General features: G+C 48.9%; 1 long non-coding RNA gene across 3 annotated transcripts; it reads right to left on the reverse strand.

Annotated features, from left to right (window-relative positions):
* Positions 1-3343: 3343 nt before the first annotated feature.
* Positions 3344-12369, reverse strand: LOC119538126. 3 transcript variants are annotated; one of them, XR_005217518.1, is made up of 4 exons: positions 12255-12369; positions 11436-11472; positions 10012-10241; positions 3344-3603 (listed from the first exon to the last, which is right to left on the reverse strand). It is a non-coding gene; the product is annotated as an uncharacterized LOC119538126 (long non-coding RNA). The 3 variants fall into 3 exon arrangements; XR_005217519.1 differs by lacking the exon at positions 12255-12369 and adding an exon at positions 10438-10624 and having other exon boundaries at positions 11436-11539; XR_005217517.1 differs by lacking the exon at positions 12255-12369 and having other exon boundaries at positions 11436-11529.
* Positions 12370-16954: the final 4585 nt, after the last annotated feature.

Consider the following 16954-nt stretch of genomic DNA (forward strand, 5'->3'; position numbering starts at 1 on the left):
GCTGCAGTTCCTCAAAATGTCACTCTTAAGTGCTCTTGGGTGCTTTTCCTCTCTTAGCTTCTCTGGAGCAAAAGTCTGCTTTTAATGGCTATCTCTCATCTACAGCTCCTCTCTTCTCAGCTCCTGTGTGTTCTTCAAAGTGTCCCTCTTGGCTGTAGCTCCTCTTCAAAATGTCATTCTCAGCTGCACTGAGTTCTTTCTGTTTGTCAGCTCATTTATATGGCTCCAGTGATTTAATTTAGACCCACCCTGAATGGGCGGGGTAACACCTCCATGGAAATTATCCAATCAGAGTCATCACCCACAGCTGGGTGGGGCACATCTCCACGGAAACACTCAAAGAATTATAGTCTAATCAACGCTGATAGTCTGCCCATACAAGATTACATCAAAGATAATGGCTATTTGGGGGACATAATACATTCAAACTGGCACACCACTGATTCAAAACATTATTTTTATATGAAAACAAACCTACATTACAGAGGAGAAAGCAAAATTCTTAAAAAATTTTTACAAAATGACACAAGGTTAAAAGGAATTTTGTGCTTCTAGAAGGCAGCTTCCAATTATGGCTACTTCCAATTACAGTACTCTGTGGCTACCCTTTCATTCTCCACTGGGAATATCTCACTAACAAGTCTGAGAAGTTCTGTCCAGCAATTCCCACCTCCTCTGGGTTTGACCCTGGGTAAAATGGTTCACCTTTTTAAAGAATCCTTCTTGAACATCTTTGCAAACCTAATTTGGGAGCCAGTTCCAAGGGGACCCAGGTCAAAGCCTGCCCCTCCCGGAGGCAGACACCCAGCCCCACACAGCCTGCAACCTGCTGCTCCTCCCTCCTCGCCTGCACTGACTCCCAGGATATTCTCCAGCTCGCCTTCCGGGGCTTCCAGCTCAAGGGCTGTGTTCTGAGAGGATGCAGTTGCCCCTAATCACCCCTAAATGTCCAAATGTCACCCAGTAAATTGGGAAAACCCAATCACCTGCATTTTAATGGTCCCAGCATGGAGCCAAGAACAGAATCAATATTCATTTTCTTTCCACTGAAAAGAAATGACAAAGGAAGTTGTCCAACAGGGCAGCCTTTCAACTTGAGCAGCACTGATTTATCAGACATTTGGCAGGTGGACCTGTAAGTCCCAGACCTGACCTCCTCCCCCATGCCCTCCTTGTCCTTTTTCCCCACACTACTGGCAAAGGAGACTGTGAACTGTCCCTGCAGATATTTACAGTAGCACCTGTGCCTTAGTAGGGGCTGAGTTGAGGTTTCTGACTCTCAGAACAGACAAGGGGCCCAGGCCCAACCCCTCTGGAGCAGGGTCAAATATTGCTGGGGTAGGAGGTCTCATGTCTGTCCCTCACCCTCTGTAGTTCGGGGAAGAAGAACAGCCAGAAGGACCATTGCTCCCTGTCCCTAATATGCAAAAACCTCACTCATCCCTGCAGGTGGGAAATTGAGAGGTGCCAGTCTAACATGGCATTAGCCACACTTACCAATGGCCTGAATCCTGGGCCTTCAAGGCAAGGTCCCACCCTCCCCTTTTCATTTCTTTCCGGCAGAGGGCTCTCCTTGTCCCCAGGTGACACATGCCAGGACCCTTCTAGAACCAGGCTTGGCCACTCTGGTTCTCTCTGTTCCTTTATACACCTGCATGGTTGAGGCAGCCCTACGAGTCCGTGCCCTGTGACCGGTCAAATGAGCAGACGTGGGGCCTGGTCACATGTCTGTTTTTCCCTCCCTCCCTGTGGACCACCAGGTATGGTTTGTGTTAGGAGATTCAGGTTCAAGGTTTAGCCTAAGCCACAGTCTCCAGTCCAGCTTTTACCAGAGCTTTTCACCCCCATGCTGTTTAATTTTCCTATTTGTTTATTGCTTTCAGTGCGCATGCCCCATCTGTCAGCTCCCTGGAGGGAACAAGGGTGAGTGGCACCCTGAGCCCCTAGCTGAGAGCCCATGCAGCACCGCGATGATTATATGATGCCTTTGCACTCACACAGTGGGGATGCACTCCACAGCAGCTGCGCAAGGTCCACTGGCTATTATTCCCACTTATCAAACGAGGAATCTCAGTGTTCAGAGATTCAGAGTCACCTGATGAAGATCAAAACAGCTAGTTAGTGGCAGAGCATGGCCTGGAAGCAGGAGGATACAGTGGAAAGACTGCAGATTTTGGAGTCAGGCAGACCTCAGTGCTACAACTACCTTTCCTTCCAGTTCATTCACTCTATGTATAGGGTGGGGGCAGCTCCCGAATGGCTTTTCATCTCCCAGCCCCTCAACCCCCAATGCCAGCCTCATTGCTTCCCAAGAACCTTGCTGTTGGGATCAGAGAATGAATTCAGGATCAGCCCAAGGGAGGCGAGCTTGGAAACAAGAATACCCATCTGGTTCCCATAAAGAGATGGTGGCAGGGTGGGGGAGGGGATCTGGGCTCTCTCAGTCAGCCTCTCTTCTACAGGGTCCCCTTCCCCATCCCCAAGGTCTCCATTGTTAGGCAAACAAAGTCCTTTCTACTGGGGTGGATTGGATGCAAATTGAATTAAGTCTCCATCTGTTAGTTTATTCATGGCAGAGGTTTTTGTTTTCTTTGTTTTTTCTTTTTTTTACTACCCATGTTTCATACTTGCTAATGAGTGGATCCAATAGCATTAGGGGCTAGGGGCTGGAGGAGGCTCCGCCAGCCCCAGTGCATTCTGACAGCCTCCAACAGACAGCCCTCCCCTTCCCATTTTCTCAGTGGGTTCCTGCTGTCTCAGCCCACCTAGAAAAATACCACAGCTGTTTATCTAAACAGATACTCATTTGCATAGAATTAACAAGTTGTTCATTTAATGCTCAATTCCACCCCCAGTCCCACCATCAGAGTCTCCAGTCCTGGATGCATTAAGGGGTCCCACTGAGTGGAGCTATGGGAAAGAAGATATTTCAGGTGGTTCTTCAGGAGGGCAAATTCTCGGGCTGCAGTTTCTAAGCTCTGCTCTCTGTACTGTCGCGGTGCTTGCCCCTGTGGATAGCAAAAGGTGTCAGGGAGCTTCCAGTGGAGTTGGGGCTCAGCCTCTGGTCTCCACACAGCTTCTGTCAGTGCCAGAAAAGCTTGCCCCAAGTCTCTCAGATAGGTTGAGGGGATGAGAGTCATGGAGGTAAGGCTCCTGGAGCACCTAGGAAAATAGCCTCAGGAGAGCAATGAAAATAATCAAGGCCACAATTTATTGACTATCCACTGTATTCCAGACATCATTTGCGTTTTAATTTCTAATATTTATAACAATGCTGAAAGGAATGGTATTATTATTAGTCAGGACTCTTTCAGGCACAAGTAGATAACTAACGGGCTTAACAACAAAAAAGATCGGAGCGGAGGGAGTAGTTTCCAACAACAAAAAAGATCGGGGCGGAGGGAGTAGTTTCCCGATTTATGTAACTAAAAAAAAATCCACATCCAGGGCTCTAGAGACATAAAGCCCATCTGGATTCAACAGCGCCAATGATGTCATCGGGACTTGGTCTCTCCTGACTTCCAGCTCTGCTTTCCCCCGTTGGGACTCACTCTCAGGCAGCCTTCCTCAGCTTGGTAGCTCTCAGCAGCTGCAGGCTTAAGTCTAGGAGGAAAAATTTCTCTTAAGGATTTGAATCCAGGTCCTGGCCCTGACTTTCATTGGCATAGGTGGGGTCACGTCGTCAGCCATGAGCCAACCACTGTACTGACTGGGAGACGCAGTGTCCTAAGTCACAGGGTCACCTCCAGAGGGAAAGGGTGCCCCCAGAGTTGTGCGATTCAGAAGACTTGCCTTTTCCCTATGTACTTCCTGCCTTACCAGTTTTTCTAGATATAAAACACACTGGGCTATGGTTGATGTATTCTCAGGGCATTTGCTGAATGGTCAGGCAAACCTCAGCCCAGTACAGTGTAGGAGGACCCCCAGCTTATGACTCTTCCTTTTTATCACCCAAGGCAAGGACACCTTATACACTAGGTTTTCAGAGGAAGTCTGTCTCACTTGGAGGATCCCCTGCACCCCCCTCTCTCAAGCCTTCCAGTTTATATTCCATACCCCTCCCTCTGAAAACCATACCTGCTCCCCACCCCAGGAGGAAGATATCTGTTCCTCCTTTGCTTCTTGTGTGCTGCAAACTCAGAGCCTTAGATTTAGCAGGAGGCTAATAAAGGGTTTTCTCTAGTCTTATGAGGAATGGAAATGGTGGATGCTGTAATTTCATTCCACTAATCTGGATAGTTTCCTTACCAGTTACCTTAGAAGCAAACACACTTCACTAAAGCAAGCATTATTTTCCCTCCAATCCAAGGAAAATATAGCCTTCTCTTTAATGTGCCTTTGACCTTGCTCCTTACAGAAAAATTATCCTTGAATTACCATGCTAAGCAGCTTTTGACCTCTTCCTGCTTCTGGTTTACATTATAAGAGCCATCACATTGGCTGTGAGTGGCTGTGCCTGAGCCATCTGGGATGGTAGTTACCAGCTCCTGTTAGATTCTTTCTGATCCTCAAATCTCTTTCCTGATAGCAGGGAGCAAAGGTTGGCTTCAGTATATCCCCACACATTTTCCACCTAATTCTGATCTACCCTGCCCTTGATTCTCTCAGCTATTAACCTTGGTATTCATTTCTCTGTTTCTACCCTTAGCTTTTGTACCTACTTCCCTGGCACCTCACAACTCCTCTGCTGTTCTCTTCCTACCTGGCCTGCTGCTGGACCCAGATACATCCTAGTAGGGAGTTGTCTGGAAAGCAGAAAGAAGAGATATAACAAAATGAAAGAAAAGGTAAGTTGTGATGGAGAGAGAATGCAGAGTGAAAGGTATGGATGTTGCTCAGAGACAGTCATATGGGGGATCCTGGTCACCGTTGACTGATTGATGGAATGAGAAGAGAGGGAAGTGCTAGAAGCAGAAAAGAAACATAGAAGTCAAAACATCAATGCATAAGGCAGGCTGTGCCTAACCTTCTCTAACTAGCAGGACTCTCTATGCAATGGCAACCAATCCAAGACTCAGCGTCTACTGCAATGGTAACCCAACCAGAAGAGCAGTAGACAGCATGAGAAAAAAGAGTTGCACTACTGGGGAAAGGTGGAGGCAGGGAGGAACCAGCTGCAGTATCTAGCCCACTAGCATCATTGCCAGCTCTAGCAATTCTTGGCCATTTCCAGGAGACACAGGTGGAGTTCTAGAGTCATGTTGTTGCCAGTGGATCCTCCCAGTAAAATCCCAAGGGGTCTAGACTTGTAAACTGGAAGAAGTGGAAGGAATCTGGCTCAGTGAGGATCAGAGTGATAAGCCCAGGTTGTAGCACCCAGGAACTTGATTCCATCCTGGAGACAGAGATAGACAAGAATGGTGAGAAGGTAGGGGTCGAGGACTATATACCAGCTCTCTTCCTACCAATATCTGCTTTTGGTGATCCCAGACATTCTAAGGGTCTCAGTTGTTATCAAGCTCACGATGTCCCAAGAAGCTCTCCTAGATGCTATACCTCACATCATCTGCCTATCAGATGTTACCACATGGGTACTGCACACTCACTCCACACTGCTCATGTCCCAATCCAGATCCTCCTCTGTGTTCCCTGTTTCAGAGAAAATAATCTCATTATCCATATAGAGTTTGCAAAGGCAAAAACTTGAGAACTATCCCTGACTCCTCCTTCTGCTTCAAGCCCCTTGCATTTAGCCAACTACGAGTCTTGCTAATTCTACCTCCTAAGTATTTATCACATTTGTACCCCATCTCCATCCTATGACTACAGCTCACATTAGGCTACCACCAGTCTTGCCTAAGTGACTGCAACAGCCTCCAGCTATCATTGACCCATCAGCTGCACTCTTGCCCTTGTCCATTGCATCTTCCATGCCAAATTCCTAGCCAAGGAGGTTTAGTGTCCTGGTCAAGATCATGGGCTTTGGATTCAGGCAGATCTGAATCAGCCATAACAAATGGCTCTTCCATTTATTAACTGTGGGACCTTGGGCTTATGAGTTTCTTAACCTCTCTGAACCCCTCTTCTTCATCTGCAAAATGAGAATAATAATAGAATCCACCTCATATGGTAAGTATTAGGTTTAAATAAGGCAATGTATGGTTCTGCTTAGTATATAGTAAGTACTCAAAGAAAATCTGAATTATGACCACCACCACCCCCCCCCCCCCCCCACACACACACACACAACTTTCCTCTCATCCAGCCTATGTATTCCAAAGTTTGGGAGCAGGATAGGATGAAGATTGGGAATGGAACTAAATGAAATCTTTTAAATCTTTTTAGTATATCTTTAATCTGAAGTTTCTGCTTTTATTCCAGGGAAATGTTGAAAGAGAAGGGGTGTTCTAGTTTCCTAGGCTGCTCAAGGAAATGCCATAAAAATGGGTTGGCTTAAACAATGAGAATTTATTTGCTCATGATTTTGAGGCTGGGAAAATGTCCAAATCAAGGCATCATCAAGTTGATACTTTCTCCCTGAAGACTGTGGCATTCTGGGGCTGGCTGCCAGCAATCCTTGATTCCTCTGTCACATGGCCATATACATGGCAGTGTCTCCTGCTCTCTTCCTTCTCTTCTGGGTTCCATTTCAGCACCTTGCTTCCTGTGTCTTCATCTCTCTTTCCCTCTTGTCTGAACTTATTCTGCTAATAAAGGACTCCAGTAATAGGATTAGGAGCCATCCTGATTGGGCTGAGCCACACACACCTTACCTGAAGTAACCTCACAACTGGTCCTACTTACAATGGGCTCACACCCCCAGGAATGGATTAAATTTAAGAACATGTTTTTTTCTGGGGTATATACAGCTTCCAGTCACCACAAGGTGCTTCTTTCCTATTCTAGTTGTCTTTTGTCAAGACAAAAGCGTTACAAAATCTTAGAGCATCAACTGAAACACCAATCCGCTTGCTGCCAGTGAGCCCGGACCAGAGAAATGGTGCTGCCTGCTCAGTGCGGAGAGAATCAGCCACATAGACAGATCTCATTAATGCTAATGGCCTTTGTGCAGTTAATTAGCAGCATTCTGCTCTCAATATTTACCCCTGTATGCCTACAAAGTTCCACTTTCTCCTTGGGAGGCAATTTGTTTCTCTACCTGACTCATGGCAAGGAAAATTCGGAGGGCTGCCTAAGTAGGTTGGCTAGAAGAAAGCTGAGGAGGCTACAGTCCAGGGGTCTGGGTGGGTGGCAGGGAGTGAGTACACAGTTCTCAGCCCAGCCCTGGTGTGGAATGCTGGGCAGCAAGAGTCCTCACCCAGCGAGGGTGCTGATTTCATGATTCCACCAAGCAGCTGCCATTCCCTACGTTTCACCATGTACCCAGCCACCCCTCTCTTCCTTTACAAGGCACGGACCTCTGAGACCAGTTCAGACACCTGCTTAACACAGGGCCTGGGGCAAGGAGTGACTTACCAAGAAAGGGGCTTCTTGGAGACCTGTCTTGGCAGAGAGCTCCTGGTAACCTGCCCACTATCCATTCGACAGCTGTTAACAGAGCTCCTAAACTGAGCCACGCCCTGTGCCAGGGACTGAGGACACAAAGATGAAAAGGAAAAAGACAGGGTCTCTGCTCTGGGGCACTCCCGGTCTACTGAAGACTGGCCTGCGATGCCCTGTGATAACGAAGTTTGACAGAGCCAGTGGAAGGGAAGGGCCATTCAGGTGTGACCAGGGGAGTCGAGAAGGGTTTTATAGAGGAGGAATCATTAACCAACAAGGCACCACCAAGGCTGCTGACAAGAGAGGGAAGAAATCAGCGCCCTGAACAATTGACCCATCTCCATCAGAGAGGTCTGTCTCCCTTGGCCCACTCCTTCCCCCTCCTCTGAGACAGCCGACTAGGAATCTCAGAAGTGTCACAGCTCTGAGTCCCTCCAGCCTGAACTGAGGCAGGCATAGATGTTGCCTCAGGGGACTGAATGTATTTTAGAGACCAGCAGGCTAATAATCGCTCCATTAGCAGGGGCCTGGACTGGCTTCCCTTGGAGGCCTCCCCTCCCACCGATTCTTAGCATTCTTCTCCATCTATGAGATTCTCTTCTGCTTCCAACCCACTGCCTTGCTGCACAAACGAACGCTGACTGCCCAGGTATCCACAGGGCCAGTGGTTTCCCATCATATCCTAAGACATGCTTAGCCAATGCCCAGCTCCTACATGCTTTGGAGTTCCCGCCCCGCCTCCCACCAAGTCCAAGGTAGAACTGTCTTAGGGCCCCACAGAGCACCGGGAAAGAGCCCTGAGCCTGCCAGTATCCCCCATGGAGTTCTGGAGGGTTTGGCGTTCCAGCCAGTGATTAAGAATCACTTGCTGCATAGTTTACGCAGAACCAGCAGCTTCTCATCAGTCCCCAGGAGCTGCCCACCCACCCCTCAGGGACAGCCCTCTACACACACATATAATTGTGTGTTATATATACATATGACTGCCCTCTACACACATACACACAAACACACACACACACACACACACACACACACACACACACACACATAGGGCCTCCCAGGAAACTGCCCTAGCTGCTCAGAGAAGAGAAATACATATAATCTTCAAGTGTCAAGCTGGGAAGAAATCTAGAGGTCATCCAGCTCAGCCTTGACAGATGAATGGAACCAAGGCCTCAAGAGGAGAACTGACGAGTCAGAAATCACCAGGCACTTTGGTAGCAAACCCTGACCTCCTGACTTCCCAGGCAGGACACGTCCTAGACCATCAGGTTGCTTCCTGGTCTGCATCCTCTGTGACCACACAGCACCTGAGTGCTCAGATTCCTCCCTCTGCTGTAGAGCTGGTCAGGAAGATGACAAGCATGACTGATAGATGGGAATTTAGCTTTAGCCACCTCCCATTCCCTGAAGCAGTTTGGCTGGATGGCGTGGTGGTCAGGAACCCAACTCAAGCAGCTGATGACCCAGGGCTGAATCCCAGTTCCATCTCAAAGTAGTTGTATGGCCTTGGGTAGGTTACTTAACCTCTCTGTGCCTCAGTTTCATCATCTGCTAAATGGAATAATAATAGAATCTACTTCACAGAGTTGTACAGATTAAAGGAGCTAATATAGATGAAAGTGCTTAGCATGGTCTATTTTTATTGGGGCATTTATTGTAAATGCATATTCCAGGCCCTGTCCACAGAGACTCTGATTCAGTACATCTGTATTAGGAACCAGTAATCTGCATTTTAGATGGGGAGAGGACCATGTTTGCACAAACCTTGCTTTCAAGTTTGGGAGGTATATATTGATACCACTCTCATTTGTAAAAGGGTGTTCATGACACTATTAGCCTTCTTGTCTGAATCCCTAAATCCACATTTCTCAAAGTTTGCTTGTTCTTGGAAAGCTTGTTAAAAGGCTAATTCTCAGGCCTCCCCCCTAACTTGCTGATTCCCATTCTAAGGCTAAGTTTCAAGAAACAGCCTTTTAATCACTGCCTCCACCTGGTGATTTGGAGGCTCCCTGACCCAAGGATATCTGATCAGATTTTCCTGGCCCGGCCCAACTCAGAATGTCGGGGTGCCAGCCGCTGCAGGACTCTGGCCTGGGACTGCCAGCGAGGGAGCTCTGAGTTGCCCTTTGTTCCCCTCTGCTTCACCCACTCAGGGCTGCCACTCCTCAGATCTCAGTCCCAGCCTGGGTGGCATTTCCATGCTGGCCCCTCATTTCCTGCCAAGAACAGAGTGGCCTCTGGTCCCTGGGCTCTGGGCCTGGCCAGGCCGTAGGCGGCCTCCTTGAAGACGGCCTTGCCCTCCATCCCTGAGGACTGCAAGGCTGGGAGGAGAAGAGAGGACCCGGGCAACCTCCAGAAGGCTGCTAAGGCCCAGCTTGGGGGGGGCAGCCAGGAAGACAGCCCCCAGCCCAGACAGCCCCTCCCACCCTGCCGGGCCTCTGTGTACTCAGGCAAGGATAATTCAGTTACCGGGAATGGAGGCTGAGAGAGAACCTGATTTAGAAGCTGAAACTATCTCAACTGGGGAGGGAGGCTGGCATGGAAGAAAGAGTTCTTACTAACCTGGAACGCTGGAGTCGTGAACAGAAAAGGGGGGTGTTTGGTGGAGAGTTGCTGGATGGTGGCCCAAGAAGGATAATTCCTGGGAGTGGGTATTGGGAGGTGGAATCCCCCACTCTCAGTCAGCAAGAGTGTACCCCTTAAATCCTCTGTGAATTCAGTTTTTCTTAAGGTATTAAGGTAGCCATCATCTGGTTTATACAGACATCCAGGGAGGAGATAAGCTGAAAAACCTATTAAGTATCAGGGAGAGAAAAAAAAAAAAAACTTCTTGGAGGTTTAATTTGAGGCATGGATCACAACTACACTCGAACAAGCTACTTCAGTGTGAGTTGTCATCAGTAAAAGCTGCGTGGTTTGGCTGCTGCAGGGCACACTGGGGAGGACAGAGACCTGGGAACTGTTTCTACCCCTCCTTTCCCTTCACACCTGGAAGCCAACACCCCTGGGGAAAGTCCAGTGAGGGCTTCTCTTCCCTCAGGCCAGCTAGGGCTCTGCACCTCCTTCTGTATCTTTTTCACATCCTGTATTTCCTGAAAGTTCCCCTGTTGTGTTACTCCCCTCCACCCTCATCTTTGGAGGAAGATGCTCCAATGGAAAGCAGACTGGCTTGCCCCTGGAAAGGAAAGGAAATGACTAAGGATCTTAGAGAGCAGCAGCCTCCATTTATCTCTGTCTACTTCTGGCATAGGGAGATTTTTCTCTGCAAATAATTTGTCTTTTTTATAACCTGCCTATTCCATGTCAGATGAATGCAAGACAGTGAAGAAGCTGAGACTGGGCTGAGGGCTCCTCAGAAATTTTAGATTAGGTTTGTAGACAGAAATGACAGAGCAGGGACCCACCCATGCCCCAGGTGCCACCTAGAGAGACCAGACATCTAATCTCACCCGAAGCAGCTAGATTCACTGCCCTGGGGAGCAGCTGCCTCTGAGCAGGACTGGAAGCTCCTGCAATAACTAGCAGAGGGCAGGCCAGCAAGGAAGGAGTTAATAGACAGCCAGGCACTCCGCCTCCTCCCTCCCTTCTCCCACTGGACCCAGATGAATAACCAGTCAGTAAAATGACCCCAATGGAAGGAGTCCAGAATCCTCCACTCTGACCCCAGGGGTGTTTGTACTCCTCAGGGCACAAATCAAATAACTCAGAGTGAAGGTGGGAGTGGGGGAGGGGAGCACAGGGAGAAGACAGGCTCCCACCCCCTTCTCAGGCTGGACAGGGACACTCTCCACCCCACCCCACCCCACGCCTGGGACAAAGTTCCCAACCCTGAGGCCTGAAATCAAGAGGTTTGTCAGACTAGAGCCCTGTTGGTCTTGGATCCCTGCAATTACTGAGAATTTGGTAATTTTCAGGAAAAGGAGCTCCCTTGTTGCTTGATTTCCCCTAGACTGGACAGGCAATCCCTTCCCCTCACAGTTACTCACCTTAGCGCATCCCATCATCCAGGATCAGGTGGGCAAACTATGAGGAAGGTAAGGAAATTAGATTTAATAGGGTGTCAGAAAAAGCTGAATTCCCTCCTTCCCCCCACCCCCAGTCTGACAGGAACCAGAGATACCCCCCCCCCAACTCTCCTCTCCTGGGGAGACCCCACTAAGGTGGCAATGGCTCCCTCCGCAGCCCTAGCCTGTCCCTGCCCAGTGGGAGCGCACTGCCCCTCGGCCTCCCCCTACACCCCGCAGGCTCATCTGCTGCGGGCTTTGTCCTCCTGAAAGGCCTGCAGATTTATAGGTCTCAGCTGCACACATTCCACCCCTGCCATTCCTTCCCCTCTCAGCCCTGAACCACCCTCCTCAGAGTCCCTCTTCCCAGCCATGCCCAGGGGTTGTGATGGGGGCAGGGCAGGGAAAGAGAGGCTGGACTCTGGCCCCTGAGAAACCCAGCCTGAAGGGGTCACTCCTTCCTCAGCCTGGAGCCCCATCTGGCTACTTAGGTTGTGACCTGCAAGTAGCTAGGGGCTCCTGTAAATGGGAGAAAAAATACTGGAGGATCAATTTCAGTACAACCTGCAGTTGAGAGTCCTGTCTTTCCAGAACACGCTGCCCAGTGATAATCCTCAGGCTGAGCCTGCAGTGACAGTGCATGGAAACCCTACCTCTGCAGATCAATTCTGCAAGTGTCCTAGGTCCCAGACAACGTGATCAAAGTCTAATGAAGTTGTAGGGTTCAGTCTAATGAACCCGTCAAGACGGGTTGATTGTGTGGGCCTCAGGCGGAAATGTGGTGTGGTGGAAAGGACTTACCTTGCTGGGCAATGAATTAGGCATGGACTCCCGCCACGCTTCTCCTGGCCTCAGTGAGCGTGGGGTTATACCACTGGCTGCTGAGTTCTCTCCAAGGATGAGTTAAAGAGTTTCCTTGGAAACTAAAGGCATTGTAACATAAATGTTAAAGGATAAAGGATTTAGAAAGCAGATCTAAAGAGAATGAGGCATCAGGAAGCCAGCCTGGGCGCCGTGGTTGTCCCCAGGCCCAAGAGGCTCCACGTGGTTTAGTTAGCAATTCTCACCCTGGCAGGGCAGGGTGTCACGGGAATGTGGGTCCTGGGACAGGGTGAGTCCTGGAGAAGAGCTTGGCAGGTGATGAGCAAGAGCAAGAGCAGGACTGGGAGTCTTGGGCTCCTCCCCAAGAAGGCCAGGTCCTGGGTGAGCTTGGCATCTGATGATCCAAGGGAGTGATAGGGGAGTCTGTCCGTCCTGCCTGGGCTGTCCGACGTGGGTATATGACTTTGCTCTAACCTCCACTGGGGTGGCAGAGTAGAGGGGCAGCAAACAGAGAGCACGCGTGGTTACCAGAACCATGGAGTAGCCAGGCACTCTTGAGCAGGTTGTTGGACCTCAGTGAGCCTCGGGTTGGCTCATCTGGAAAATGTCTCTAATGGTACTTTGCAGGGTTGTGATAAGGACCAGAGGCAATGTATGAAGAGCCCTGCAAATGGCCTTTAGCACTGAATGGTAATCTTGTATTAATTAGCATCATAATATAAATTATTTTATATAGTATCATAATGGTTGTGAATAATATAATGCAAACAATGCCCATTTCTCAGGGCAACCATTCTTAAGACCTGGAGAAGTGCTGAACCGGTCCCCCAGCCCAGCTCTCTGCTCTCTACCTTACCCCTCCCTTTTGCTCATCAGGACTGAGCCAGAATGGAAGCAAGCCTGGGCCTGCAGGTGAGCCGAGCACGCATCCAGCTGTGAGAGTCTGGGGAAGGCAGGGAGAGGCCAGGGAATTGAGATGTCACGGAGACGTTCATATGAATAGCTGATCAGATTCTGAGGGTAAAAAGATTGGTGTGAAAATCCCATCCCGTGAAGTGAGCAATGCCTTAAAAATTGGACACTTATTCTAAGGTTTGGGGCAAAATAAGTAATGTGCCAATTCAGGAATCACAGCTATCAGAGAGAGAGAGCTGATGAGACAAAAATTGTCTCCCTCGTCATTCCGCCAAGGCCAATTTACTGCTCTTATTTCTGGCTTGAGCATCTCGAGAGAAGGAGATCCCAGCAGGGAAAGAGGGTGCCTGATCTGGGATCCCATTTCCCTGGAACAGAGAGGAAAGTGGATGCAGACCTGCCTCCGACAAGGGGGCCACTGTAAGGGCAGTCAGTGGGCCCTGGCAGAGGGAGGCTTTAACCGAGCAGCCTGGGTAGCTAGAAGTCTTTCAATGGAAAGAAAAATGTCCTTATCAACCCAACTATTCTTCAGGACCAGGCAGAGAAATTGACAATGTTGATTCATTTAGCTCAGCAATATTCAGGTCAAAATCAATCTTGTCAAAAATCCATCACCCACATTCAATAAGTAAGAAAAGGGATACAGACTCCAGGGGAATCAATCACTCCCCAACAGGGAGCAGCAGAAAACAGATCTATCACGGCCTCTGACGCAGAGTTCCATTATTCAGCTAGCCATTTCCTGAATGTGTCCTGGGAACCCCACCAAAGGTCATGGGCATCAGCCCCAGCCTCAAGGAGCAGCCAGGACAGAGATGGTCCAAGGGCAGGTCAAGCTACTGGTCATCTCTCTGCAGCCAGGAAAAGTGCCTAATGCCTTGAAGCAGATTTATACATGTTCACTTTTCACAGATCACATACTCAACTGGCTGGCATAGGCCTGCAGAGGGCATTTCATCCATGCCACGACTTCAGTCTCCTGCTCTCCCCAAATCTCTGTGGCTGCCTCACCTCTGTAGGAAACACAAATAATAGCAGCATCTCCACTGCACAGAGTTCAGGCTGCTTTGGTTCCCTGCTGAGAAAAGCAGAGTAGGTTCTACAGAGCTTCTCCTGCTGTAGGCCCCACCACGAGATGCAGAAGCCAAGAATTACCCACATGCTCTGTTCCTGGGCCAGAAGTTAGCATCCCCCAAGGCTGGCATCATGGCAACCAGGCTGCCCCCAGACTCAAAGGAGGCATGTAAGTGTGGCTGGAGGAAGTTCCTTAAGGGCCAGATGATGAGAAGGCCTGGTTCCCAGAGACACTGTTCACTAATGGTATGAGTTGGAGCCAGTTCTTAAACCTCTATAAGTCTCCCTTTCCTCATGCATAAAATTGAAATAATAATAATAGCACATACCTCTTAGGATTGCTGACTCTTCAGTGAGATTCTGTCTATGAAGAACTGGCACACAGAAAATGCCCCATCAGTGAAAACTCTTGCTAGGCAAAGGTCCCTTCTAGCCCCGAGTCTTTGCTCCTTTTCTCGTCTTTCTGCCACAAAAGACTTCTAAAAAATGTTCCCATCATTCATTCAGTCATTTATCCACTTGACAAATATATATTGAGCACTGGCTGTTCTGCACCTGTTTTAATGGTACAGGGAGTGAGCAGATCACCTACAAACAAACAAACAAAATTACAGAGAATGATAAATGGTGCAAAGTTAACTTTTAGAACAGGAGAGTGAACTAGAGAGCAGCTTCTTGATTCACAGAAGGCTTCTGTGAGGAGGACATTTGAGTTGAACTCTGGGTGCATTAAGGAGCCGGCCATGTGGCGATCTGGAAGGAGGGTGTTCCAGGCAGGAAGAATGAGGCTGGAGCAGGAGGCTGACGGGGAGAATGGCACAAGGTGAAGTCAGAGAGGAGGTGGGGGCAGATCATGTGGACTGTGCAGCCATGTGAGGACATTGGGTTTTTAGTCTACACTCAGTGGGAAGCCATGGGTAACTGTCTGATAATGCATTTTAGAAAGGTCACTTGGAGTGCTGTTTAGAGACTGGATTGAAGCAGGGCAAGAGTGGAAGGAAGGAGATGAGCTAGGGGGTGCTTACAAAGATCAGGAATGTTGTCTAGGTATATAGCAATAGGTATGAAGAGAACTGACTAGGATACAGGAAATATGTTGGAGGTAGAGACACCACCACTTCCTGATGAATTCGATGTAGGGGATAAAGGAAAAAGAAGAATCAAGGACTTCTCCAAATATCCTTGGAGCCCCTGGATAGATGGGGTACTAATTATAGCTACGGGATGGCTGGGAGGAACAGGTTGGGTAGAGAAGTGGAATTAAGAGCTGAATTGAGCTTAAGCTAAAATGCCTATTAGAAATCTAAGTGGAGATGGCAAATATAAGTGGTTGGATTTGAATGTCGTCAGTTAATGGATATTATTTAGTCATGGAACTAGCTGAGATCAGCTATGGAGAAAGTAGCTGGAGAACAGAGGTGGAAAGGACTGAGCCCTGGGAAACACATCTGGAGGAATCTTGTTCCAAAAGTCCCAAGCTTTTTGGGATATGTAAGAACAGAGCCAGAACAGAGCCACACATGGGGATTTGGGGCCAAGGGGATTTGGAAAAAGCAACACCTGGAGGAGATGGGAGATGGTTGCCTTCCGAACACATATGGAAATGCAAGGTATGCTGGTCCAGCCCCATCCTAGAGAAAAGCAGGATTTTTGCTTTCTGGATGAGTATTTCAGATAACACTCTAAAATGGAGAAAGAAAGGAAAACGGAGGGTGAATTTCTGTTCTGGAAACCCCTATTTCCTCAGGATTTCCCAGCCTATAGTACAAAGGAGAGAACATAAGCAAGGCTTATAGACTTCTAGAACTGCAAGATCTCAGACCCTTTCACCCACAGCAACATTTTCCTTGGTTATTTTTGGGAGTTCCCGGCACATCTCAACTGTCCTTACAAGCAGTCCCCTCTCATGCTGCCTTTCACAGCCCCCCACCCTCCTATCCCACCCCCAGCCATACAAGGTGGCACCTCCCTCCTTCCAGTGCCTTCCATGCCTCCCGCCAGGCCACTCTGCTTCCAGAGCTGGTGTTGGGGACTGATTTCTGTCCCCAGCGATAGATGTGATCAAGTCCTACCCTCCAGCCCTGTAAGTGTGAGTCAGGGTGGGCCTTACTCCAGTATGGTTGAAGTCTTTGTAAGCAGAGGAAATTCAGATGACTAAGTAGGAGTGGGAAGAACCAGAGAAGGAAAGAGCTCACCATGTGATGGAGGCAGACATGCAAATCAAGGCAACTACAAGGATTGTCAGCAAGCCAGCACCAGAATGCTGCAGACTGGGAGAAAGCATGGTCTGTCGATACCTTGATTTTGAACTTCTAGCCCCCAAAGTGTGAGCCAATAAATTCCCGTTATTTAAGCTAACCAATGTGTGGTTAATAATTGCTGACCGAGTGAATGGACCAACAGTGAGCAGTGTGCTAAGGGATTAAGGAGGGTATGGGAGTCCTGCCAAAAGAAGGAAAACCTTCTAGAAGGGAGAGATTTCTTCAGCAGGGAGCTCACTGCAGCAAACAGAAGACAGTTCCAAGGGGGTCCCAGGCTGGATGTACCCCCGAGGGACAGTCCCCACCCTCACACATACACCTGCTTCAAGATGATGAGCGAGCCAGTAAAGGGAGCTGGGAGGAAGCGGATAATGATCTCAGTTTCACAGCTGAGTGGGCTGGGGCCATGCCGAGGGAGCTAGTTTCTGG

This window comes from Choloepus didactylus, chromosome 6, assembly GCF_015220235.1.
Source record: "Choloepus didactylus isolate mChoDid1 chromosome 6, mChoDid1.pri, whole genome shotgun sequence".
Taxonomy (NCBI): Eukaryota; Metazoa; Chordata; class Mammalia; order Pilosa; family Megalonychidae; genus Choloepus; species Choloepus didactylus.